Below are 26690 nucleotides of genomic sequence, written 5' to 3'. Positions count from 1 at the left end.
TTTAAAATCCGTTTTAATTCTAAAGACAACAAAATATTACAGACTTTAGAACGTAGAGGGACTAAATCATCCATAACCTCACCACTCTAAGCAGCAAATACTATTTTGGGAAATGAATACTTTTTTTGGAGGAAACGCAAATCTAAAATTAAATATCATTTTACATCTTTAGGTAGAAAACATAAAATCATTCTCAGAGCATTCTTAAAAATATATTTCCTATATTTAAATTTCCTTAAAAGCCATAACACTTCATCAAGATGTCTTAAGTGGGTGAAGATGATCTCATTTAGCAGATGAGGAAAAAGAAAGAGAGCTTCGTACAACTGTTTCAATGACAAAGAATGGATTAGATTTAAAATGATCCTTCCAGTTCAGGCTCAAATGGTGGTGACATACTTTCACTGCATGGGCTGAGAATGGGTTTAGAATTGTTTCTTGTATCAAAAGGTTGTACTGAAAATTGCCTTGAAAATATTTTCTAAATTGTAGGCCTGATGAAAATTCTTTGAGGAATATGTCTTTTTTTTTTTTAATAGACTCCAGTTTTCCAAGGTGAATATAAGAACAAAGAATATCCGAGCAACTCCTCGACTATTCAGACTTGAGGTTCATACACATTTCATTTTCTCCATATTGGCAGGTAAGATCACAGGGCAGTGCTTTCCGGATGCATTACACAACACTTCATGAGTAGTGTATGCAATCGTAATTTGGCTTTGCATTTTTCTTAATTTGGAGCTGATGTAAAAATAGTGGATATTATTAAGCCAGTAGTAAGCTAGGTATTTTAAAACAAGATTTTTTTTGTTTTTGCTCTTGTACTGTAAAATGAAAACAAGATATAATCTCCAAAATGAATTTTTAATGTTTCATTTGCCTAGAGCATTGTGGTTACTATAAATAAAACAGTTAACAGATATGATTTCTAACCTCCTGGAGTTTGGTGAAGATAAAAAGGTTGGTTTAGGATTCAAAATAACCCTTCCTCATCACAGATCTGATGGTCGAATCTCATGTTGCCTGTTGGTGTTTAGGAGACTTGGTGATCTCAAACCAGCACAGCATGATTAATCCAAAAAAGGGTCAGAAGAGAGAAACAGTTTGTTTTTTTTTCTCCCTGAAGTAATTGATAAAAATTATTTCTCCACATTGCTCATGCAAATTCATTCAAAGTGAAAAAAAAAAAAACAAAAACAATTATTCAACTAACCCATTTTGGGTAGTTTGAAAGGAAGAGGAGACTGGTGAATCACTGGGCAGAGAAACTTTCCTGATCTCCTTTCAGAAGAGCATTTTGTCTTACTTATACCAGGACCCATACTCTGAGGAAGCCACTTCATAGTCAGATGAGAAGGCTTACCATTGAAACCCATTCCTCAAACCAAATCAGTTCACTTTTTGAGGATTCTGAACTCAAGTTTAGCTGATGGCCTGACTCCTCTGTAGGTTTGCTGGCCCCTCGGTGGCATTCCATTTGTTCTCTATATGATCCTAGTTAATCTCAGATAACATACCCTACAGTTAAATCATGCACGGAATGGAGCTGGTGAGTGGGTCTGCTGCCCCAGCACGATGCATGGCCTTGCAGGGAAGGGACCCAGTACCATCAGCTTCACAGCCAAGCAGCAGAAGCACTGCAGGTACTTAGCCATGGTTGACAAGATACATGTGTTAGTCCTTAATCTTGGTCTCTGGTATAGGATTTCTGATAAGAGTGATAAGAGGAATGGGTTTCTTTGACAGTCTCTGGCATATAAGAACTTGCATAGTGCCCAAACTCTGCCAGGCTCAAAATATTTCCTCTTTGCCTTACCCTGGTGACAACTCCAAGCTTTTAGATTAGAGCAGCATTTCAGGAATTCCTTGCAACTCAATGCATGTTGTTTGGGATGGTAACAAGTTAAGTCTAAGCCACCCATTATTACATAAGTGATTATTCAAATACTAGTATGTGCCAGGCATTGTGCTAGTCATTGGGAAAAAAGAAATAAATGATACCAGTAGCAAGAATGGCAGTGTAGCATAATTAGCACTGTGACTAAGAAATACCCAGGTATAGTAGGGTGGAAAACTGCTAGAGGAATTGGGAAAAACAACAGAGAAAGTAATACTTAAGCCAAATGGGGAGGCAGAGTTCAGGTGGTCATTCCAGGCCATGGGAAGTCTGTATATAAAAAGAGAGAGGTGAAAGAGCATGGAGTAGGTGAGTCCTGGGGAGTGGACCACGATGTAGTTCGTTCCAGATGGAATGGTACATGATCGTTCCAGAGGGTTGCTTATGGAAGGCCCTGAGGAGAGTGGGGAGATGAAAGATCCTTCTGGCCAGGATAGAAAAACATGGAAGGGCCAGACTGCCCTGCCAACGTGGTGGGGTACCATGGAGGCCAGAGAGTGTCTGGAGCAGACTTACACTTTAGAAAGTTTTTACTGCAGTGTGGAAGGTGGGTTGGAGGGAGGCAAGATGAGACACAGGGATGCCAGCTAGGAAGATATTGCACCAGGACAAACTGCAGGTGATCAAGGCAAGGTAGGGAGGTGATGGCAACATTGGAGAAATATTTTAGAGCTGGAATCAGTGTGAGTTAGGACCAAACTGGATGTGGTTGATGAGGTCGAAGGAGGATTCTAGGTTGAAGCCCAGATTTCTGGCTTGGGAGCAGGATACAAAAAGTATTCCATTTTAGACTGATTGAGCTTGTGTTGTCTATGAGACACCCAGTTAGAGAAGTCTATTAGGATATATTACATATGGGTCTAGAGCACAAGAATGAGTTCCAGTCCTGAGACAGATCATGGTGAGTCATCAGCATATAACCTCAACTGAAGAGTCTCCAGCTGCTGAAATGTGATGGGCCCAGAGAAGACGTTTTAATTGAGGGGAGACAGGGCAGGTGGAGAACATGAGACACTGCCCCACTGTGAGGGTCAGCCAGAGCACTTCAGAGGCCACTGCTGGGCCGGTTCTCCGGTTTCCGTGCATTCATTCTCACAACTTAGAAACAGGCAGCCATCTATCTCCGAGTGGGGTAAAACTCTGAGGCAAAATCTTCAAGAAGAAGCTCATCCTCCTCCCCTGAAAGTCACTCTAAAGTTCTATGGTGTCGCCAAACTCGTTCATAAATAAGAGACTGTCATTATCATGGCCCTACTAGGAAATGCACCCCCATATCAGTCTGGGGCCTAAACAGTGAAGCTGATGGGCAGGATAGAGGGTAGCGAAGAGCTCTCCCCTTCTGTACAAAGGCATCATCTTGTTCTGACCATCTACAAGGCTAACACAGTAGTTCGGCAGTCTCTGGCCCAAACCTCAACCTCAAGGACTGCCTCTGTTGCATTCTAACACCACCTCATTTTCAGTCTACAAGTATATCTATTAAAAAACATTTAAAACATTAAAAAACATACCTGGATGATGCCACGTTTTAAGAACTTACCATGAATTACCTGGATGTGATAGCGGCAAAAGTCCTGGATTTAAAGGCAGAACATCTCACCTCAATATTCTGCTCTGCCACTAATTAGATCTAGAACTTGGATAAGTCATTTTCCTTTCCCAGGCCTCTATGCCCAAGCTTATAGTAAATGACAGGGTTCAATGAGATAATCCCTAATTTTTTTTCTTTAAATATTTCTGGATGAGATTGAATTGATAGCCAGATACAAATAAATGTTTATTCATTTACTACCTCAGTTATCGAGTTATTTATTCAATGGACACATATTAAACACACATTCGGTGCTCCTGGGATGTACAAATAAATAAGGAGCTCAGAGACTAGTAGAACTGAGATATATATTTTTCCTTAGGTGAAAATATATTTTCTCAAAAACTAATTCTTCAGGTTACAGGTCCTTTTTTTTATGAGTCAGGCTTGGCATATGGGGTTGGAGGTTCCTGGAGAGGAGAAAAAGCATTTATTATCCAAAGTGATATCCTGAAAAATTAATCTTGAAACTGCAGATGCTGAGGGTCACAACATAACCACACTTTGGGGGACTTTTAGCAAAGAGTAGTACCAATAGATTGCAGTTAAATAGACATCCTGGCAACAGAATGATCTAAAATAGCAAGGCTACCTTTTAAGGTAGTCAGAACATAGAAACTCAAAGGTACAAGAGAAGGATAAACATGTGGTTTTGGGGTCTTTCGGTGGATATGGAGCTATGTCCTGATATATGTGTCTAATGTGCATGGATCTGTCTAGTAGAAACAATTTCACATGGTAGATAGGGCCAGTATGTACCTGCTGGAGCATCCCCACTCTTTTCCAGACTTTTTCTTCTCTAGCTTTCTAATCAAACAGAATATAAGTTAAGTTTCTGTGAGTTATAAAGGCAACTTGTTTTAGGAAAAGTCAGATACAGGGGAGAGGATCAGAGGCTAATAAGAGAGATGAAAATTAACTTTTGAAACCAGAATCATCTGAGTGGGATCATCTCTGCCTTCCTCAACTTCATCCTCAGCCAGGAGATGACCCTATGACTTATATTAAGCCAATTAGACTGTATTTCCTTGGCATTTAGAAGTATCAGAGAGAAGTGACACAAGCATGGAAAATAGTTGATGCAGAGTCATCCCCATTGGAAGCCCTGGGTGAGAATGCCCCTCCATTTGGCTCCCTTGGAGCAATTTTTGATCTCACCTTCTCAGAGCCCATTTAACCCTGTCATCAATTCTCTTATCTATCCCGTAATCCTTCAATAAATTCCTCGTCTGCTTATGCTAAACAGTCTAAGTTTCTCTCATTCATGCAGTTATTGACTAAATGTTTGTGTCCCCTCAAAATTCATGTGTTGAAATCCTAACCCTCAAAATGATGGTATAAGAAGGTGGGGCCTTTGGGAGTTGATTAGGCCACAAGGGTGAAGCCCTTGTGAATGAGATTAGTGCCCTTATGAAGAAGACTTACTAGAGTGCAGAGAGAGCGCTAGCTTCGTTCCATCATGTGAAAATACAATGAGAAGTCAGCACTGTGGAAGTGGGCTCTCACCAGAATGCACTCCTGCCGGCACCCTGATCTCAGGCTCAAGTTTCCGTTGTTTTGAAGCCACCCAATCTACCTACTTTGTTATAGCAGTTGAAACTGACTGAGACACATATGAAGTAGCTAAAGCCTTCTCCATATATCACTCAGTACAAGGAGCCCTCACTATTTAGAGGAAGGTCAGAAAATGTACTTGAAGTAGACTCGGGAGACAAAGTAAATGGTTCTGTATCCTCCTGCCTACGTGTGAGAAAGAACAGTGAAATTTGGACTCTGTAAAGGTCTCTTTAATTGAAAGCTTATCATAGGGCATCTCTGTTTTAAAGACATTGGTCCTGAAACAGAAACCTTTCAACAGTAGAGGGGTTTCAACATGCCCCTGCTCACGTGTCCAAGTATGACTGCAAGCACGTTGATTTCATTTGCCCTAGCTCCTCTCTCTTTCCTAGTAACTAAAGTAGAACTTCCAGAAGTTTTCCTCAGCTTCTGCTTCGGCTCTTGAACAAAGGGATTCCATTATCTTCTACTCTTTCTTCAGCCTTGTCTACAAGTCATTTGTTACATTACAGCATTTCCTGAAATTTAGCAAATTCTTGAAAAGAAAGATTTAATCTTCTCAGGAGAAGCTGGAGAAGATTTATGGACGCCTATTCTTAACATGTCAAAATGTGGCTTGGCTGCTAAATTTACTGGGACCGCCTACACAGCTGAGGATTTCTGTGACTCTGCTGGAAATAATGGCTTTAGGAGGTAACCAAACAGCATTAGAGAAAAATATTTGGGAGAAAACAGATTTTTGGTTGCAGAAGGATTTCTTATTTTATAAGAGAACATTACCATTTTAAGAGCTCATTAAGTTGTTTTCCCTTATGTTTGACCCCAAATTAGAGATTGGGTTTCTTAATTTTCACTTCTAAAAATCAGCTCTAAGATATTGAGTAACTTGAGTTTCCGAGTCTTCAAATGCCACACAAAGTGGAAGCATTAATTCTTAAGTATTATTATGGAATAAATTGATTTTTGTTAGGTTGCCTTTTGTAATCCTTATTTTTGTCCCTTCTGCTTAATCATTACAGGTAATTTAAAAGTAAATACTGCGGCAGGTGAACCACTACAAGTATTTTACTGTCATTGAACCGAAAGGTAAAAACCTAATTACTGCATGTACTGAACATTCTTCTGTGGTAGTAGTTTCTTCACTCTTTCCATATCTTTGTTCTGTTTATTTAACACAGTTTCTCCCGGAATATATTGGTCGTCCCCCCCCCTCCATTTCATGGAAGAAAATGGTACTCTGTTATACAAATGTGCTCACTATTTCCTTTGAAACTGTAGTCAGTCAGTCCCGGCAGAAAGAATAGGTAATGAAATTCTCTCTCTCAAGTGTGTGTAGACATATCAATCACTTTAAGTGGAAACAATCATTCCTCTGCCATTTGGAGCCAACATTTTTGAACACAGAAGCAGCACTGTTGCTTTCTGTTACTAAAAATAGTTTTTCCATAGAATGCTTTGGTTTACCTTCCACCCACAGGCTGCACAGGTCAAGAGAAGCAGATTTCCTGCTAACATTTGATTGGAGCAAAGGGAGTGAAAGCAAGTGCGTTCCGTAATCTGGGTTTAGAGCGGCCCGCAGATGTGGGTCCAGCCGAGGTGACCCAGCAGCGGCGCGCTGCAGCCCTACCACCCCGTTCCCCTCCGCCCAGCTTGCTCCGCAAGTAAGACTTCCTTCCAATCTGTCGACTCCTAGTCCTCCCGACTCGAAATCCGGCGTTGTTTTCCTCCCTTCTACAGAAGCAAAAAGATTTTGGATTTGTGCTGTCACCTTTTTCTCCTCCGACGCATTACGCTTTTGTCTTGCTTTCAGTATTTTAGGGAGCTGACACCAGAAGATACAGAAGATAAGGCATTCGACCTCTTTTATTGCAAGGGCTCCCATCCTTCATGCTTGCTCTACCTACCATAAACTTAAATACCCACTCCTGTTGGAAATGCTGTTGGCTAAAGGCATGTCGCTGATGAACAAGAGAAATACCGTGTTAGCACAAGGCATTCTCGTTACAGCGAGGCGCTGCTGCCTCTACCCAGGGCATTGCTGCTGTGAGGCCGAGCCGTTCTCGCTCCCAGTCCCCAGACACAGAGCAGTAGCGATGCAGAAATATTAAAGAGAAAATTAATAATTTATTTTAAAAATTCATTTGCAGCTGCACTTCAGTGAATTAATTACTTTTTGTCTTTCTCTTCTTATTCATTCCCCTCTCTTGCTAATGATCAAGTTAGAACTAGCAAGAGGAAGTGAGCAGGGTTGGAAGGAGTGGGATTCTGGTGCTGCTAGAATAGAAAACACAAAGAACGTGCTTTCACGTGGGTGCCCGGAGGGACCTGACAAGAGAAAAGCGATAGGTTAAGCTTAATCCCATCTTCTTCAGCCCCAAAGCGATAGGAAACCACGTTACCATGGTATACGTTCTACTTAGTATTTTAGGAGAGGGGAAAATTAAAATCCAGCAAGCAAAAGTCCCGAGTTATTAAAAAGATTAATCTGTTGTTTATCACTACATCTTCTATGCAATTCTCCTCCCTGTATGCTCATTAAAACAGTATAGTCACACAGACGAAGTGATCGCATACTATCGCTTAAGTGTTAATGGAGCTCCCGTACGGATTTCCAGAAGGGCTGGGGTAGGCGCAGCAAATTTTGCATAACACTTGCTTATCACAACTTGCCAGGTGACACTAAGGTAACATTATGGCAAGGTTCAAATCCATAGCCATTTTAGTCATTTTCTAAGCGAGAATAGAAAAATCAGCCTGAGAAATTTCATTTACCAAACCCCAGACTGAGGCAAGGCGGATGCTTTCGTCCATGTTTAAAAAAACATTCCTGGGACAGGGAGCCGGCTTCCACCCTGCCGGCCCAAGCTACCATTTCAGAACATGCAAAAAAGATGTGCTTTTTAATATACCTTATTCTAAGTAACCATTTAATGGGAGAAATAATGAGATTTGAAAACGAATGTAAAGGCAAAACTGAATTTTCTCTGATAATCTCGTTGCTCTGGCACAGGAACCATAGCCGTTTGAGTACCAAATGATCCCCTCGGGGAAAAACAATTTCCGTGGGTGTGATTAGATGCTCTGGGATGTGTATAAGCGGACAGGGGGATAAAGTTAAGGATGAAGATGGAGAGACCTCAGTGTTTGTTTTTTTTCCAGGAGATCAGAGACAGGGAAAGAAAAGAAGGAAGTACAGGGAAGAAAGAGGGGATCGAAGACAATGTTAATGACGTCAGGGGCAGATATTCTTCTGTTCTGTCCAGTACATACACACTGTCACCATGAGTCTTTTGACTCCTCTCTGAGGTGTAGGCTAGCTTGTCTCACAGCTCTGGGCCCCTCGCTGTCCGAAAGAGTCATTTGCCATAGCTTTCACAGGACCTACGTAAGAGCTCATCAGCTCATTCCAAGTTTGTTTTCTGAAGGTTGGAATGGGACAACACCACCTAAAAGCTGTGTATTTTATGTAGTCTCACCTCTGAGTAAAGAAACAATGGCCTTGTGACTTTGTGTCTTTCAGTACTGACCATACCATTATGGCTCTTGGCTCAAATCTCCGAAGTGTGTCCTAGAAGAAACCAAAATAATCCATCTCAAGGGTCTTGGTAGAAAAGATTTCCTCTCTCAACACTGAAAACCCTTCAGATCAGATGAATGTATAATTACACCAGTGGCTGTTTATGTAGCAGTTATAACTTAAAGAGACCTATTCAAGAAGGAGACCTGTTCAATATCATTAAGCCACGAATAACCTCCATGCACTAAATATCCTGGTAAACTTCCACTGTCTGTGAACGCACACTTACCTATCCAGTTTGCCCAGAAATTCTTTATTTGAAAATTTATCAAAACGCAGCTCATCCTATCAGACAATAAGAAACTGAAAATCTACACCTAAGATATGCTTCCCCCATTTCAAACAAACCTAGAATATCATATGATAATCGGATAAAAAATGGTTTGTTTGTTTCATGTTATGTATGTTAAAAGGACACTCTAGTGTTAAATGGAATAATCGATCAAAAAATTTTCCCAACATCTCATGGCAAGTGATTGCACCAGCAGCTGGAAATTTGGTAGACATCTTTCCTTCCTCGTTCCTTCAGCAAGAACATTTAGAACGCTATAATGATTGGCTTTAAGGAATCTTGTGCTTATGAAAAACTAACCTGATTCTGTTTTATGCATTCAGAGTTTGTCTCCTGCCAGACTCTGCATGCCCGGGCAGCTCCTGGAGGCTTTTGACTACCTAGTACTGCCCCCATGTGGGCCAAGAGTGTCACTATTACAAGGCGCCACCTGCTTTCCACTTTTGACATTAGCCAAAGGAGGTAAAAGCCGTGATTTCTAATAGTTTTAATCCTATAGACTGATCTAAATTTTCAAGTGAAATAGAACTGTTTTCTGGTCTCTGAGTTAGTCAGAAAAAACTACTGGGCCAGTATGCCTGGAAATAAAGAATAGAGGAGAGAGGATAGGGAAATCTAGGCCAATGTTCTCTCTCACCTGGGATTCTTGTTTTTCTCCGCCCAGAAGGTCAAATCTCAGCTGAATCAGTATGCAGATCACATACACAGCAACTACAGTTCCAGACTAGGGAATGTGCTAATTGGCTCACCCGCCCAAAGAACCAGGGTACCAGGCGTCTGACACACAGCCTCTGAGGGAAGTAGGGCTTAATGCAGGACAAAATGTTCTTGCCTCTCCCTGCACTGTCACCTATCCTTGCTTCTAGCAAATGGTCTGGCCATATGCAGTGGTGACTGGAGCTCTTTCATAATTATTTCTCTCATTGTAGACTAATGTGTACACTTGGGATTTTAGAACATGATCTAATTCCGAAGAAATTGAAATTAAAGCCAGTATCCCTTCAGCCTTCTTTTTTCATACCCTTCTCCTGTAGTGTTCCAAATCATGCTCTAAATAGTGTAACACATTAAAAAGGTAGGTCAGAAACTTGACATTAGTGTCCTTAAGGCCCTTTAAGTCTATTCTTAGCAATAAGAAGATGGTCAGAGCTACAGTCCCCTACCAGACAATATGGTATAAAAAACAGCCCTGTTGGTTGCTTGCATGTCAATCCCTCCACTATTTCCTCAGGATCCCAATTTAAAACCTTTTAACTGTTTTCTGGAAGAGATGGAATATTGTAGAGAAGGAGCATAGAGTCTCATGAGAGAGAGAGAGAGAGCACCTGCCAGGTTCCGGGAAACCATGATATCCTTAGAGCTCTTTTGAACAGGAAGCTATCTTCCTGAATCGTATGGTGTCCATGCTGATGCAATAGGGCTGGGAACGAACCTCAGCCATCAATTCTTGATTAACTCTGATAACTTACCCTGGCTAATGAGGTGGAGGTTTTTCATGCTTCCACTGCCTAATGTTGCTCATTAGATGTACACTTATTAAATATTCAGATAATTGTGGTAGTCATAATAGTGGTAATGATGGCCACGTGATAACACGATGAAGACAGAATCCTTGAGCTGAGAGGGTTTTATTTTTTCGAAGCAAGTCGAAGAGCCCACAGTACTGCCGTGAGCCATCTGCCGAGCACGGAAAGACTATGAGGCGTTCCTTTGCTGTATAACCTTTTTTAACTAAGAGTAATCACCTAAAAGATTTTTTGAGATTACCTGGATACCCAAAAGAACTACCAATTCTCAGGCAACACAGGTACTTTCTCCCGATTTGAGTTTGTATTTTGACCTGAAACTAGCAAAGAAAAACTCTGTGTCAGCATTGTAATTTACGTTCTGCTTCAGTTCCTTATTTATGATAGTTAGATTTTAGGTCAAATATCCGTGTGGAGCCAACTACCTTATATTAAAGAGAGCCTTCAGCCTCAACCAAATAAGACTTTTTTTTTTTTTTAAAGAGGGCTGCAGCTGAAAATTTTTTCTTGCCAGTATTTTTCAACTTTTATGTTTATCTTTTATGAGTCTCCAAGTTTGGGGCAGGGTGAGATGTGAAGATGTCAGAAAATTCAAGGAAACTTCTATTTTGTAAGACTCAAAAGGATTTGATAAGAATATGAATTGTCAGTTTTGCTCATCACTTGGTTCTAAAATCTATACTCAAAACCTTTCATGTCTGTCTTATCCCTCACTAACATCAAACATAATAAAATCAAAATAATCTTCTGGTAAAAATCAGGTTTCAAAATTTTACCATAGGTTGCTTTTCTGTATGATTCTTTTTGATCAGCACCAGATATACCAGAAACAAACAAGTTTCTCCCAAATCCCATTTTATCTCAGCATACTCCTAATGTGGGGGGGCAGGGGCGAGGAGTGGGGACAAATATGGAAATGATGCTAAGATATTTCTTCTATCATCTCTTTTAACAAGTTCATAAAAGCTATACCCATGTTGGGCTTATGAATTTTCCAAATTGAAAATAAGACAGATAATACAATAAGACTCAGCTTTTGAATTTGTAGTGATTCTTCTCTTGCATTAGGAAATTTTGCATCCCTGACAATTCAGTAGCACTATTTTCTCTTTAAAGTCTAATGTAAGCCTAATGGGCTCATTTAGGCTGATAATGAACAGCTTAGGAGTTCTACTCTCAGTTCCCAATTCTGGTAGGTGACAATAGCTTGTTTGCATTTGCCTTATGCATTTGATGCTACGCGGTAGTGAAATGCAATCCTTCGCTGTCTATACAATTATTGCGATGCTTTTGCAACATGATGTGCTCACTGACACTAGTTTACCTTTTGCAGCCCCAGGCTTGCAACCTGGTGGCATTTGAATGTACCTGCTCCAAAGAAAGCGTTGGTCTTATGACAGCTTTGTGATGTGGAATGAGCTGAAAGCAGGTTCAACTGACCCGATTATAACAATATCCCTGAGTCTGGAGACTCTTCTAGCTACTGATGATTGCTTTTTCTCATATTTGGAAAAGGCTATAACGTGGCTAAAAAAAAGAGAGAGAGAGAAAGAGAGAAACATCTTTGACCAAGTCTCCAAACTATAGGAACTTGTCAGAGATCTTTTATTTATTTTTGTCCTGAGCAATAGAGCTAGGATAACAGACTACCAGAAATGTATTTATGGTGATTAACTATTAATAGAGTCCCGGCTAATGTTGTGGATGGAACAGCAACAATGGCACTTCCCAAATTTTTGCTTTGGAGGAGATTCTACCTGGCAATCTGATTCGGAGAGATGGCAGAGGAGTTGCGATCCCACTGTTTTTACTTAGAGTGTAAGGACTGCATGTCTCTGGAGGATAACAATGGGTGGCCTGGAGGAGATTATGGACAGTTGTAAAAGTCTCCCACTCCTGTCCCTTGGCACTTATAAAATCTGATGTCCGTTTGGTGACCATTTTGGAAATTTATTGTTTAGCTGTTTAACATTTCATGACATGGAATATTTAGAGTAACATAAATGAGATGGGTTTAAGAAGGAACGTTCATGGGTGCCTGGGTGGCTCAGTTGGTTGGGCGACTGCCTTTGGCTCAGGTCATGATCCTGGAGTCCCAGGATCAAGTCCAGCATCGGGCTCCCAGCTCAGTGGGGAGTCTGCTTCTCCCTCTGACCCACCCCCCTCTCGTGCTCTCTCTTTCTCTCGCTCTCATTCTCTCTCTCAAATGAATAAATAAAATATTAAAAAAAAAAGAAGAAGGAACATTCATTTGAAAGGGAAGCCTACTAAACAAGGGTGGGCCAAGTAATCCACTTGATGAAGACAAGCCAAACAAAATGTTTATTTTGTAAAACAATGGCCTCTGCTACGCTTTCCTCCCTGAGATCTAAATTAGTTCCATTAAGTCCCTAATTCCCAAAGAAGTTTTCATTATCTGGGTCCATCTGCCAAAATGAATTGCCATTTATATATGCCCCAGAAAGTGGGAAGCATATTGGGCAAATTTGCTTCAGATATACCAGCTACTGTTGATACAGGGCAGAAATATTGCATAAGAGTTCTTCGAAAGGAAGAAATAAAAACTAGCAACCGAGTACATGAATTTCTCATCATCGCTGAGGTGCCGTGAAGACCAAAATTCTTCCTTACAAAGCCACCCGCCAGATAGAAGAAGGAAAAAAAAAAGAAGAACAACAATTACAATATTCAGAAAAAGAAGTCAAGAGCTGACTCTAGCGCTTTCCTTATGTTCTCTCCAGAGCTCTTTGGAGAATATTCTGTGCTGGTAATTGTTCCTAATCAACTAGATGAAAGAGAAAGCAAAAATAAGAACAACTCTTCGCTATATATTTAGTACATGCTCAGTTCTCCTCCAAGCTAGAGGACACCTAGGAGAATCTTAGAAAAGGTCTTTCTAGACATTTTCTCCCACCTATTAACCAGTTATCCTACTTACTGGTTTTTTTGTTTTTTTTTTTTTTTTTTTGGAGTGCTTTTAATACCACCCCTGAAAATGTATGCAGTGTAATAACCTGATAAGGGTATAATCAGCATGATAATCTTTAATATTCACTATGATTCAACCTTCACCAAGTTCTAGCTGTGCTCGAAACTGGATTTTGAATGAATAGAAGAGCTCATCTTAGTCACTCTACTTAGAAACCGAGAACCACCACCATGAAGGTATGAAAACCCTTTGGAAACTAGTGCCTTGGGCAAGGAAAGAATGGAGTTCCATGATGTACGCCAATGATCCTATATCTGGTATCTCTCAACTCACTGAGTTATAAGGTAGTCTTCTGACCTTATCAGAGTCGCTCAAGGGCGACTCTGCTCTGGCCCTATATTAATTATAAATAAAAGCATGCTTCAAACAGTGCCTAGAATGGATACTTCCAGAGAGATGACAGAACACAGTGCTCTCAGTTTTTAATTTATTATTTAATAAATATATATTTAATAAATATATATTTATTAAATATATATTTAATAAATATATAATTTATTATGTCCCCTCCTTGCCCAAAGATAAGGTAATGCCTTAGACCAAGCTCTTATGACAGACCCTACAGTACTACCAAACAAATGTGGTTCAACTCTTAATCTTTCAATTTTTTTTTTTCTTTACAGTCATTCAGCCACAAACTAGGTTAACTCATTCCTGCTTCTTTTCATAGTGCTTGGATAAGTGAAGACAATTACCTTAGCAGCAAATTAATGTAAATGTCCCCACAAAGAAATTCTGAGAGAATTTGAACAAAAAGAGAATACATGCAAATATACAAAAGCCACATCCTGGGCCGATGGCCTTCGCACTTGTGACATAAATTCTGAAAACATTTCCTCATATAGCTGTGACCACTAAATTGTAACCACCCTGAAGGTAACAGCTATGTTCTATGCATCTCTATAATCTCCAGATTACAGAGTATCTAACTAGTTGTAGGTGCTCAGTAAATATCTACCTGAAAAAATGAACTCAATGGGACAATGGACTACTTGTTTTATCTTACCCTAATACCATGTCTTGCAGAAGAAGGCAGAATTTAGCAATTAATCACATCTACAGAGTATATAATAAGCTACCTAGCTCTTTAGCAGTGCACTGGAAAAAAGTTAACTTATTTCTTTCCTCTTTGCCCCGGACCTTTTTTACAGAGCCATCTACTCATACACCTTTCTGAAGGAAACTAGACTTCTCAAGTATCTGCAGAACTTCAAAGGTTATTCCTAAAAGAAATCATTCTATACCCTAAGCTGTGGATAATGAAACTGGAGCTGTGTGTTTGACCAAGAAACTTCTTCCATATACTCATATACTACCCTGTGATCTGGGAAATGTGACTCCCTGAGTACATGAGATTAGCCAATCATATTCTCAGTCTTTAGAACTTGAATAGGAATAAGAAAAAGAAAAATTTTTTCACAGCAAGAAGAGGAAATGACAGAGGGGAATAGACAATGGTAATGATGGTGATGAGGACAGAGGGGTGGGGTTAACAAAATTTCATTAATGGTAGATCACTGGGAGAAGACCCCCAAACTCCTGCTGCAAGAGATCTTGAGTTCAGAAGCACATCCATGAGGGCTAATCCTAGTATTGATCATGCACTCAGATGTCTTACAAGAGCTCACTACTGAAACCACTCCGGATGTGTTCTTACACTGCCCTTCTCTCTAACTAACTCAAGCTAGTGGTACTTTATTCCTCACGATTAAATGATCTGAATGAGAAGCCCCCAGAAACACTTTCACATTTGCCTAGTAAGTTATAGTTTTAACCAGCCCTCTTCCCTCAGAGAATGATGTACGGAGGTGGGGAAACAAGGAAAGAAGAATGTTAGAAAAGTAGCTAAGGTTTTACTTTTCTTCTAGGGTATGTCCAAACTGGTACCTGCAAGCTTTCATCTGCTTATTGGTTGCGTGTCACAGTGAGCACCAATTTTCTGCATGTCTGAGATGAGCTTTTAAAAAGCCAGAAATCATGATTGACCCAGGAGAAGCTGTGAAGGTAGTGGGTGCTTCTCAGTCTTTACTATCCATAAGAATAATCTGGGGATAGTGTTAACAAGGCAAATTCTGATCTCACAGGGGTAAGCTGGGGCCTAAGAGTCTGCATTCTTACAAGCATCCACGTGATGCCAGCGCTGCTGATCTGTCAGTCACATTTTGAGCAGGAAAGACGTAAAAGGAAGATACCCTTCACACAACTACACACCCACTCTCGTTTATTTTTTGCAAGATGGTAAAATAGGAGATGACCATTAAAACCAGACAAGTTCACCATTTCTAAGCTGTATGGTGTTGAGCAACTCATTTACTACATCAAAGCTTTAGTTTCCTCATTTGTAAAATGATGATGGTAATATTTATCTTGCTGGATTATTCAGAAAATTAAATGACGTAAGATATACAAATTTCACAATAGCTTCTAAGCAAATGATATTTATTTTTCATTAATTCACTGTGTTAATCAGAAAGCATTTTGAACAATATGCAATTTCCAATAATAAGTGCTAGAAAGAATATATATATATATGATCTCTGCCTTAAAGAGTTTACAAACCAATAAGAGCAAAAAACCTAAAATGTGGGGGCGCCTGGGTGGCTCAGTCGTTAAGCATCTGCCTTCGGCTCGGGTCGTGATCCCGGGGTCCTGGGATCGAGCCCCGCATCGGGCTCCCTGCTCGGCCAGGGGCCTGCTTCTCCCTCTCCCACTCCCCCTGCTTGTGTTCCTTCTCTAGCTGTCTCTCTCTCTCTCTCTGTCAAATAAATAAAATAAAATCTTTAAAAAAAAAAAAACCTAAAATGTGTATAAATTGATATAATGCCACATAAAATAATAAATGCCAGAAGAGAGGGGAAAAAATGCTCTGCATTTAAAGAAGGAAAGATTGGCTAAGGGATGGAGCAAGGAGAACAAGGTAGAGAAATCAGGGAAGATTTCAAAAAGGAGATTGCATTTGAGCTAAACCTTAACAGATTAGAGTTCACTAGGCAGAGAAGATGGGGAATGTGATTGAGAGCAGAAGAAATCTCCATAAAAACCATGGTATTGTGAAAAACAGTGACTTCTTAATGGCACCTCCAGAATTCCAATGTGGCTAAACCTGGACTGAATTGGGAGAAGAGGAGGAAGATGAAGATAGTTGTACCTAGAAGGTAAAGATTTTGTTTGCCATCCTGAGTTCCTGGGACAAACGGTGTCTCCTATTATGTCTCTCACCACACCTGATCATAATTATGCTCTCGCTCAAGGACGACTCTGCATCTTCACAAGAAATGTCTGGCCCATAACAAGTACTCAATGAATTCTTGCTGACAGAATAAATATGTAAGTGTTGGAAGAGAGAGAGTTTCTTGCCGTATGCGGGGAAAGGGCCTTAAATAATATTTCATAGGGACGCCTGGGTGGCTCAGATGGTTAAGCATCTGCCTTCGGCTCAGGTCATGATCCCAGGGTCCTGGGATCGAGCCCCACATCGGGCTCCCTGCTCAGCGGGGAGTCTGCTTCTCCCTCCCCCTGCTCATGTGTGCTCTCTCTCTCCCCCTCTCAAATAAATAAATAAAATCTTTAAAAAAAAAAAAAAACTTGATCAGGGGGCACCTGGGTGGCTCCGTTGTTAAGCATCTCAGGGTCCTGGGATCGAGCCCCACATCGGGCTCTGTGCTCAGCAGGGAGCCTGCTTCTCCCTCTCCCTCTGCCTGCCTGTCTGCCTACTTGTGATCTCCTCTCTCTCTCTCTCTCTCTGTCAAATAAATAAATAAAATCTTTAAAATAATAATAATAATAATAATATTTCATAGATGGACCGCATACAGTTGCCTGCTCTGCTTGTCCTGCAATGGCCCCAGCCCACATAAATGCTCCAACATAAATATGCTCCTTAGAGACACACTGAGCATCTTTTATTTGGAGTGATTGTTACATTATGTAACAAAACAACCATCCCATTATACAACCCATTGCATGCATTCCGTTTGGCCTCCCCATGATGATTCAATCTCTTAGTGGTGCTTAAGATGGTAAAGGTTGAGAGAAACTATTAGACTCTAAGCAGATTGGGATCATCAGATGAAAACTGTGGTGTATCAGCAATGCATCTACCATCGCTGGTAACACAAAGTTCAGTAATATAGCTCGCAGCTACTAGTTGATTAGAACAGCTTTCTAGCCTAGGACTTCTGCTTGTTTCAACACACAGAAGAATGAGGCTGCTTGCTTTTCCAGAGAAGCAGAAGGATACAGTCTCCAGTGAACGATATGATTTCGATACAGAAAGCTTGCTTAAATCTCACTTCATTTTCATTCCATCTATTGATTTCTTCAGGATCGTGCACATGGATTGGAATGCCTTTATTGAATTCCCCAGGCGTTCCAAGTAAACACAAATAGAATAATTAGGAACAACTGTAAAGGAACAATCGTAAGTGAATCTTGCCTTCATATTATATTAGGGATAGAAACCTTGAATTTATCAGATGGAATCATGTTAGGCCTGGCTCTTGGCAGAATGCTGAAGCTGGCAAAAGCTCATCTTCTACAGAGGAAGGAGACCACGGAAGTCAAGGGCATGGGCTGGAGGCAGGCCACCCGGATTTGAAATGTTACTTGAAAACTTCCTGGCTTTGTGATTTGGGAGACATGGTTCAGTCTTTCATGCTTCAAGCTCATCATCTATAAAGTGGGGATTATAATAGTATTTAATCCATAAAGCAATGGAAAGTTAATCCATGAATAATTGCTTAGAATAATGCTGACACAGTAAGTGCTTATTAACTGTTAGCTGTTCTTATAATCTTCAGGGTCTCCACCCCACTAATTCAATAAACATCCCCTACCTCATTCCCCACTCCAAGCGGCCCCTATATTCTTTCTTCTTCGTTCACATACTCATTTCTAGCAAGAGTTTGAGTCATTTATATGTTTGTGTAATTATGTCCCCACAAAACATTGCCCCTGACAGGAACCTTTTATTTGCCTTTTATCTTTCACTGTAGAAAGAAAAGTCCTTTTTTTATTATTAGGGAATCCATGGCATTAATAATCAAGTGGGAGGCCTATTACCCACCCTCCACCCGAAGCCCCTGAAGTTACAGCAATATCTAGCCATTTGTGCAACAAAGATTTATTAAAGAGTTCCATGTCTCATACTCCTGGATGGTGTGGTGCAAAGATTAAACAAGGCAGTGGAGATGCTCAGCATTCCCTGGGGAGCACGGGAGTGCCAGAAGGGGAATTTAATCCAGGCTGCTGTCGGGAGGAGAGGCTAACAGGAAAGCCTTTTCTCCCTCTATCAGTGCAGATTTTCCTAGGCTGGCTTAATGACAAGCATCAGTTTTCATTTATTTGTCATCTCACTGGTTGGAAGCCTGAGCCTTCTTTCTTTTCCCTCTATAAATCCCGAAAACATATCCCTCCATTCATTTACAATGCTCAGAGGGCTGGAAAAAGTAGAATGATTCTCCAACTCAGAAGTTGGAGACCTGGGTCACATATGGAAAACTTTCTTTCAAGCATTCCTGACGGGCACTATGAAAACAGCATGAGTGCATTCCTTCCTTCCTTCCTTCCTTCCTTCATTCTGTGAGCTCCCTTCACTGTGCCTTCCGGCACAGTGCTTACTGAGCGCTCACAGTCCGTGTCAATAATGTGAGATGAAGTGGACTTTATAAAAGAAATCGTGTGCTTGTCCATGCAGAGGTTAGAGACAGTTGAAAGATAAGATGTATCTTGCAATAGAAATAGTTAAATAACAATGAAATGAAATATATGATTAAATCCCAATGAATTACTCAATGATTCTTGGTGTTCTGGACAAGACATCAGCTAAGATAGCAAATACTGTAAGTTTCATTTCAAGTGCCATTTCCTATCAACTGGAAGTAAATGCCTGGCAAAAGTGTCTGGCCAGCGATTATGTGACTTTGCCAGGCTCAGGAGGAAAGCATTTGGAAATTGATGTCGGTCATGTCACAGGAATGGGAAATGCGTTCCTTTGCCACATCTTTGCCATGATGTGCTGGCCCTGTAGCATGACAGTTAAGAAAAATGTTTGTCATCTAATAGACCTGGATTCTGTCATTTGCTAGCTCTGTGGCTTTGGGCAATTTATTTAATTTCTCTGAGCCTCATCTCATCTGAAAAGTTAAGATACTATCATCTCAAGAAATGTTAGCTGTTAGCATTCAACTAGTCTGTAAGTTCTACGAAAGACAGAATCAAGTCTATCTCATTTCATCATTATATCCCTGGCACATGGCCAACCGATATCCACCTGCCTCCCCACCCCCACCCCCTATACACACACTGAGAAAGATCTCTGAAGATACTGCGTTTTGAGAAGCATTTTAAAGTATGAGGAGAATATGCATATGTCAAGGAGCATGAGAAAAGTTACTACCTGAGCAAAAAAGACCTGGCAAAATATGGAAACCAAAATGAGTATGACAGTCAGGGACTACAGAGGAGACAGACGAGCCAGAAGGAAAAAGAAATAGCATCCAAACAACTTTGATTTTGGAAGATGCTAAGATCATCTCATCTATATTTCACTTTGTGAAGCAAGAAAACTGAAGCTCAGAGGAGTTTAAATAACTTATAGTGGTAGACATTGGCATTGCTGAGATTACAACCCAGATTGCCTGACACATCCTTCAGTGCTCACTTGGGAAGGGACTGGAAGAAAATGCTGGGAAGCCAATCGGAAATCATATGGTAGAGTTTTCCATATGCACAATTCACTTTTCAAGTGCTGAGGATCTCTCTTATCTGTTACCAGCAGTATAAATAAGAGCAGAATGAAATTCCCTCCAGGGCCCCTTTGGGCGCCAAGACCAGGGATAGTGAGGCCACAGAGCAAGCACCATCGGTCAGCAGGCATGATTTTTGAGGCAACACGGACTAAAAGGTCCGAAACTAATGTAGAGAAAAACGGAACCCAATTGTGTTGGTAAGGGGAGGTGTAAGGGGTGATTCCTTGATGTAAGTGGATCCTGTGGGGCGAAGATGAGAAGTTCCTCCACCCCGAAAACACCACACTGTATTTGCATTATGGCCAACACTAACAGAAGGTGGAAACTACATGTAATACTACAATTGCTACTCTGGTTTTGGGTTTTTCGTTCTTTTGATGTTACTATCACTCCCAGCACCTATCCCCCTGTGTTTAGGGCCAGATATATTTTTAGTCTCATTTTATAATGGAGCTGCACCGAACCATTAAAAAGGAATAACACTGTGCCTTCTTGACTCTCCGTGCCTCATTGGTTATGCCTGATGCTGGCCTACCCCAAGACATGGAACCGGCACCTGATGTCCTCCCCAGGCAGGTAAATGCTGCTCATTTTTATTTGTCATTTAATAAGCAAAAGCCAGATTTGGAGGTGGAACCTTCGAAGAGCAGTTGCTTCATCCTGAGAAAATGTTGGTGTCTGTTTACATCCATATATTAATGGAATAATCTTCCAGATCAGTCAGAGTGCTTGAGACACAATCAATGATACATATGCCCCCATTGTTCTTAATTAGCTTCTGATTAAAATGTCTCCTCATGCTCTTCAAGTTTAATTGTTGTCATTGAGATCCACAAAAGTACTCTTGCAAAGATTTCTGCATTGAGAGTTAGAGGCAGGGGATCTGCAATGAAGCACCATGACCCCAGGAATTTCTTCTCTGTCTCCTAATTATAATCAATCTCTGACTGTCATCATGCAAAAATTGTAATACCTTGGTAATGGACACCCCAAAAACCTACTGCGACTATAATATTCGGGTTCTTGAGGCAAAGCTGCCCTGCAGGGCCAGTCTTTGTGTTCAGCAGTGCTCAGCAGGGCCATCTGGAAGTTTCTTCCATCAGTGGATGAGATTTACTCCTCTTTTCCACCAGGAGGGAAGTGTGGCAGAGCAGAAGCTAGACCTAAATTCCCAAAAGGTGTCCCTTGCAGGGGACTTCAGGATTGCCACCTCAGCACCAATTCCACCCCTTGACCGACTGGTTTTCAACCCTGGGTGCACATCCCAATTTCCCCGGGGAAATATTTTCTAAATCTCTGATTCTTAGGCCGTATCCCAGACCAGTTCAATCCGAATCTTTGTACGGAAGTGAAGAGCAAGGGCTCTGGAGCCAGAAGCCTGAGTTTGTATCCTGGCCCAGCAGTGCAACCTTTGGGCCAGGTATTTAAACTTTCAATACCTCCACTTTCTCATGGGAAAAAAAATGGGGTTAGTAATAGTACCCATCTTGTGGAAGTGTGGTGAAGATTATATAAGTAAATATTTGTAAAATGCTTAGAACAGAGCTGGGCACATATAAACACAATTTCTGTACTTGATATGATGGTGATAAAAATGATCTTGATCACGATCATCAAGATGGAGGAAATTAAGCTAAGACTTGATCAAATCATGCCTGAAAGCCCACCGTACCTCTGAATTTTTCATAGTGAAGAGCCAACAAACACCTTTTGTTGGTTTTTCTTTTGAGTTGGTTTTTCTATTATTTGCAAAACTTGGCAACTAATGCTTAGACTAGGCTGAGCAGCCTGTGGGTGTTCCTTATAGAAATACTATATTTCTATAGAAATGTTATAGAGAGACCATTAGACAGTGACTTAGAAGAACTGAGTTCTAGTCCACATGCTACTTTACCTAAGGGACATATGATTCCAGAAGGCTTTGCAGCACTAATTTTTTAACATATTTGAGTTTGTGGAATTTCCATTGGGTAACCCACCAGCTAAGACTCTTGACCACTTAATTCTGTTTATCTAATAAATGAAGAGACTGAACTAAAAGAACTTAAAAGGATGATCAAGCATAAGGAGTCCATGTTCTTATTATCTCTGGGAGGCCAAGGGGTAAGCTGACTCTTAGGATAAGAAAATTAGTAGCCTGAACTCTGTAGTGCATTGCACACAAGCTTGCTTCCTTGGCAAAGGAGTTTGTCTCCCTGCCTCCTCCCTGAGGATGACTACGAGGGAAGTGTTCAATGCTGCTGATTTTCAGAATGGAAACCAAGGCAACAGGAGAAAACAATACAAGAGATGTGCTGATTCTAGATGGCTGATGAATACAGAAATTACCTGTCTTTGTTACATGTTTGGAGCAGAGCCATTCTACAATTGATCTGTGCATCTCAAGAGCCTTTATATACAACACTGAAATATTTTCTTAAATAGAAGAGACTCAAAAGCGACATTAAAAAAAAAAAAAAAAGCGACTGTCCCTTGCATCCGGTTGCCTCCTCTGCAGCTCATCCAAGACTGGTTTGAGGAAGCCTAAGTGTGCGTGCAAGTGTTTTGGGTTTTGGGCCATGGCCATGCGATATCCAAACAGCCACATGAGAAGTAAATTCTAAAGCAGAGACTACAAACTGACAACTTAAAGGTTTAATGTGGCTGACGCATAGGTTTTGTACAGCCTGTAGTTTACTTTTAAATTAGAAGCCAGTTTTTAAATGCAGCTGTTTCCAAATAAAAGTCCAGTTTTCTGATCTCTCTGGAAAAAAGTGGGAAGATCAGGCAACACTGGGCTGGCCTTCCCCAGGCAACAAGAGGCAAATTCTGACCAGCGGCTGCCCCGAGTCTTACCCAGATTGTTACAGTTCTCACCCTCCCTAATATCAGCTGGAAGTGGAGGCTGGATGTGGCGGCGGGACATGGAGGCTGGATGTGGAGGCTGGCTGGGTTCATCATTCAGCTTCTGCTCTTCTGATACTCGGCCTGCTTCACTCACTTCTACCAGTGGTTGACCCTTGTGCATACTTGAGTTGGCAACCCCAAGCTTGGCTTTCAAGTTTGTCCACCTCCACGATGATACCCCAGAATTTTACATTTTAAAAACAGAACGAAGTTCTTCAAATGGTACACTGAGCAGGGGTGAGGAGTCTGGCTATATGGTACCATACAACTGGTTTAAGGTTTTGGTTTCCAAAAATTCCAGATGATGTCCTATAGACCCAGAAATGTTGTTGATTGTATTATGAACTTCTAATATGTATTTAGATCTCTATGTGTCACCAAGAAGTGACAGTTCTTCAGATTACCTACTGAGATGAATTGAGGAAGCGTTTACTGGCATGGGCCTCAAATTGCTTTATAGATTAGCCTCAAGCCATCTCTGCATTTTCCTCATTTCCTTTATGGAGCTTAAGTCAGAAACAGCTTTTCCAGTACCATCTACTAGAAGCACATGAAATGTCAAGCCAGATTTATGGATTAAGAAATTGACATTAGATCATAATTCAGTTTAAAATAGAAGGAACAAGAATGCCAAAGATGACTCGGAGCCAATTCCAATGTGGTCACAGCAACAATAGAGAGAGACCATTGGTTTCTAAGTTGAAGCCCCTCCTCCTTTCACCCCTGCCCCTAGCTCTCATTTTAGTACACATCCCATTACATGAATACTGTATATGCAATTAAAATGGAGACTTAAAATCTGCTGACCATTTCTATATTTTTTTTCCCAAGTAGCTGACCCTAGGCTTCTTTCTCTGATCACCATTTTCTTTCTTCTTTCGTGTCTCCCAGTTCCTTGCTTCCACTGAATCTCTCTGCTTTTGTACATGACTATGTCTTTCACTAAATGGTGACTGCCCTGGTGGAAACACATCTTATTTGTCATTGTTCCCCTAATTCGTAAGCATGCTACTTGGTACTCTGGAAATTCAAAACCAATTTGTAGTTATATAAAGAATTATGGACCTCCAATACCTAAAGCCCTTTCTCTAATTCCAAGATGTCAGCCTCCTTCTTGTTTCATTTACTTCACTACCAAACCTGAACCCCATGGTCAGCCATTTTGGCGAATTCTTGCATTTCCTTTACTTCTATCTCTCTTTGCCAAGTTACTAGGAAAAGTTTTGAAGACATATTTACTGGTTCTAAAGTGAATATATGCTATAAAATAGTAACTGATCCTTCACAGATATATCGTAATGAATGTTATCAGTCAATTCGTGTTGACCCTGTCACAGCATATGTCTCCAAAATGCCCTAGAATCTTTTTTTTAATTATTATGTTATGTTAGTCACTATTAGTTTTTGATGTAGTGTTCCATGATTCATTGTTTGCATATAACACCCAGTGCTCCATGCAATACATGCCTTCCTTAATACCCATCACCGGGCTAACCCATCCCCCCACCCCCTCCCCTCTAAAACCCTCAGTACAATGGAATATTACTCAGCCATCAGAAAGGATGAATACCCAACTTTTGCAACAACATAGATGGGACTGGAGGAGATTATGCTAAGTGAAATAAGTCAAGCAGAGAAAGTCAATTATCATATGGTTTCATTTATTTGTGAAACATAAGGAATAGCATGGAGGATATTAGGAGAAGGAAGGGAAAAATGGGGGAGCAGAATTGGAGGGGGAGATGAACCATGAGAGTATGAACTCCAAAATGCCCTAGAATCTTCAGTCTCCCCACCACTTCACTTGGCCTCCTCAGTCTTGTCAGATGACCTAATCCACCTGTGAAATTTAGCTAACCCAAACCAAACTCCCTTAATTCCATTTCTCTTTTCAAAATATCATTGCATTATTACTTCTCTTTATTTTTCCATTTGTTCTTCGTGTCATCTAATTGATTTGCTTATTCATTGGTTCTTTCCTATCCTGTAATCTCTAGCACTTTTTCTGGATCCTTCTCTCTCTCTCTCTCTCTCTCTCTCTCTGTTTTTCTGTCTCTGTCTCCCTGTCTTTTTCCCTTCTGTTGTTGTTTGTTGTTTGTTTGCTAGAGTCTGCTCTTACCCACCTCTCATGTCTAAAGCTGCATCTTTGAAGGTTGTCACAACTGCCAAAGCCAAACTTTTTCTAAATTCAATTCCTCCTAAACATTTGCATTTTCAGCACTATGTTTATCACTTTCTTTTTAAATCCTTTGTAACAATAATTTTTATGATTCCATCACATCTCGGTTCTATTATTTCCTCAATTCCTTTTTACTACCTCCCATTTTTGGCTTCTTCTTGCCCCATACTCTCATTCACACAGACCCATAATCAATTTTGATTTTTCCCTTTCCTCTGTACTCCTTGTGCAATCAGTCCCCAGGTCTTGAAGTGTCCTTCAGGGGATAAGATACACATTTAACTAGCCATGTTGCGATCTAGTACTCAATTTGGACATTTCAATCTCTTTCAGGGGCCTAAGATATTCTAGAAGTATACTCTGGAAAACCTCCAGTAAGTAAGAGATTGAAATCAAGATTGCAGCTGAAGCTGTAAAATCAGAAAAACAGTCCAGTGTTTGACATATGACAGGTGAGATGATATTTGATGCATGCTTATCTTTTGCCTCTACTCCTGGACAGGGATTTGGTTCAGAGGAAACTCATTTCTTATGGCCAGCTTCCTATTCACTCCCTTCTTACTAAGAGGAGAGAAGGGAGAAATGAATTCTGTGTAACCGTGGGGATCATTCTTAGTAGCAAGTGAGAGAAATAAAACTCAAAGGGGCTTAGCCTAAAGTTGGGGGATTTATTGGCAAGAATAATTAAACTTGGAAAGGGGAGTGGTGACCTTGGGACAACCAGAACAATTGACTCAAATAGCACTGCTCCTGATCCCTTGCTAATACTTCTCTTTCACCTCGATTATATTCTCTTTGGTCAACTTTATCCATGACATTTGAATCATGGCAACCGGAAATCTGGCTTCACATATTCTCATTGTATCCAACAGGGATGACTCTTTCCTCTGCCCCCAATCAAAGAAAAAAATAGGAAAGACTTTAATGGGTGGGTTTGGGTGATGTACTGGGCCTCAGATCAGTCTGGTTTGGTTGGGTATATAGGGTCATATGGGAAGCTGGCAGCTCTCGTTCACATAAAACAAGACTCATAAGATATGGACTTAAATAGCACCTCCCTCAAGTCAAAATCAGTCTAGACCCAGTATGTGATCTCTATGTTAGTAGAATGCCCATTCAACTAAGATTTGTTCTCAAAGTTTCTGTGTCTTTTCTTTTAACCAAAACAGTTTGATTTTAGCCTTTATTGGAGCTCAGAACATTTGAATTTTTCTAGTTTAAAAAAACTGGTATTTCATGCATTCGTGGCCACTCGGTTGGGAAAGAAGGATTAAGTCCAGCCCTTCATGAACCTTAGAATCTCAGAAATCAAAATTACTTTGACACAGTTCACCAAATGGATCCAATGACAATGGTACTTGTGTACACCCCACAGGTGATAGAACACTTTGTTGAAACTCTCAGAACCACCCATCAGCGCTGTACTGACGTTGAATGAACATGGAGA

The 26690-nt window shown here is 40.6% G+C and overlaps 1 long non-coding RNA gene across 1 annotated transcript; it reads left to right on the top strand.

Annotated features, from left to right (window-relative positions):
* The first annotated feature begins 469 nt into the window (after positions 1–469).
* Positions 470–25699, top strand: LOC144382772 (uncharacterized). The gene is made up of 3 exons (XR_013450167.1): positions 470–643; positions 6065–6131; positions 25577–25699. It is a non-coding gene; the product is annotated as an uncharacterized LOC144382772 (long non-coding RNA).
* Positions 25700–26690: the final 991 nt, after the last annotated feature.

Source organism: Halichoerus grypus, chromosome 8 (genome assembly GCF_964656455.1).
Source record: "Halichoerus grypus chromosome 8, mHalGry1.hap1.1, whole genome shotgun sequence".
Lineage (NCBI taxonomy): Eukaryota > Metazoa > Chordata > Mammalia > Carnivora > Phocidae > Halichoerus > Halichoerus grypus.
The sequence above is the reverse complement of the archived record's forward strand: the minus strand, read 5'-3'. Positions and strand labels throughout refer to the sequence as shown.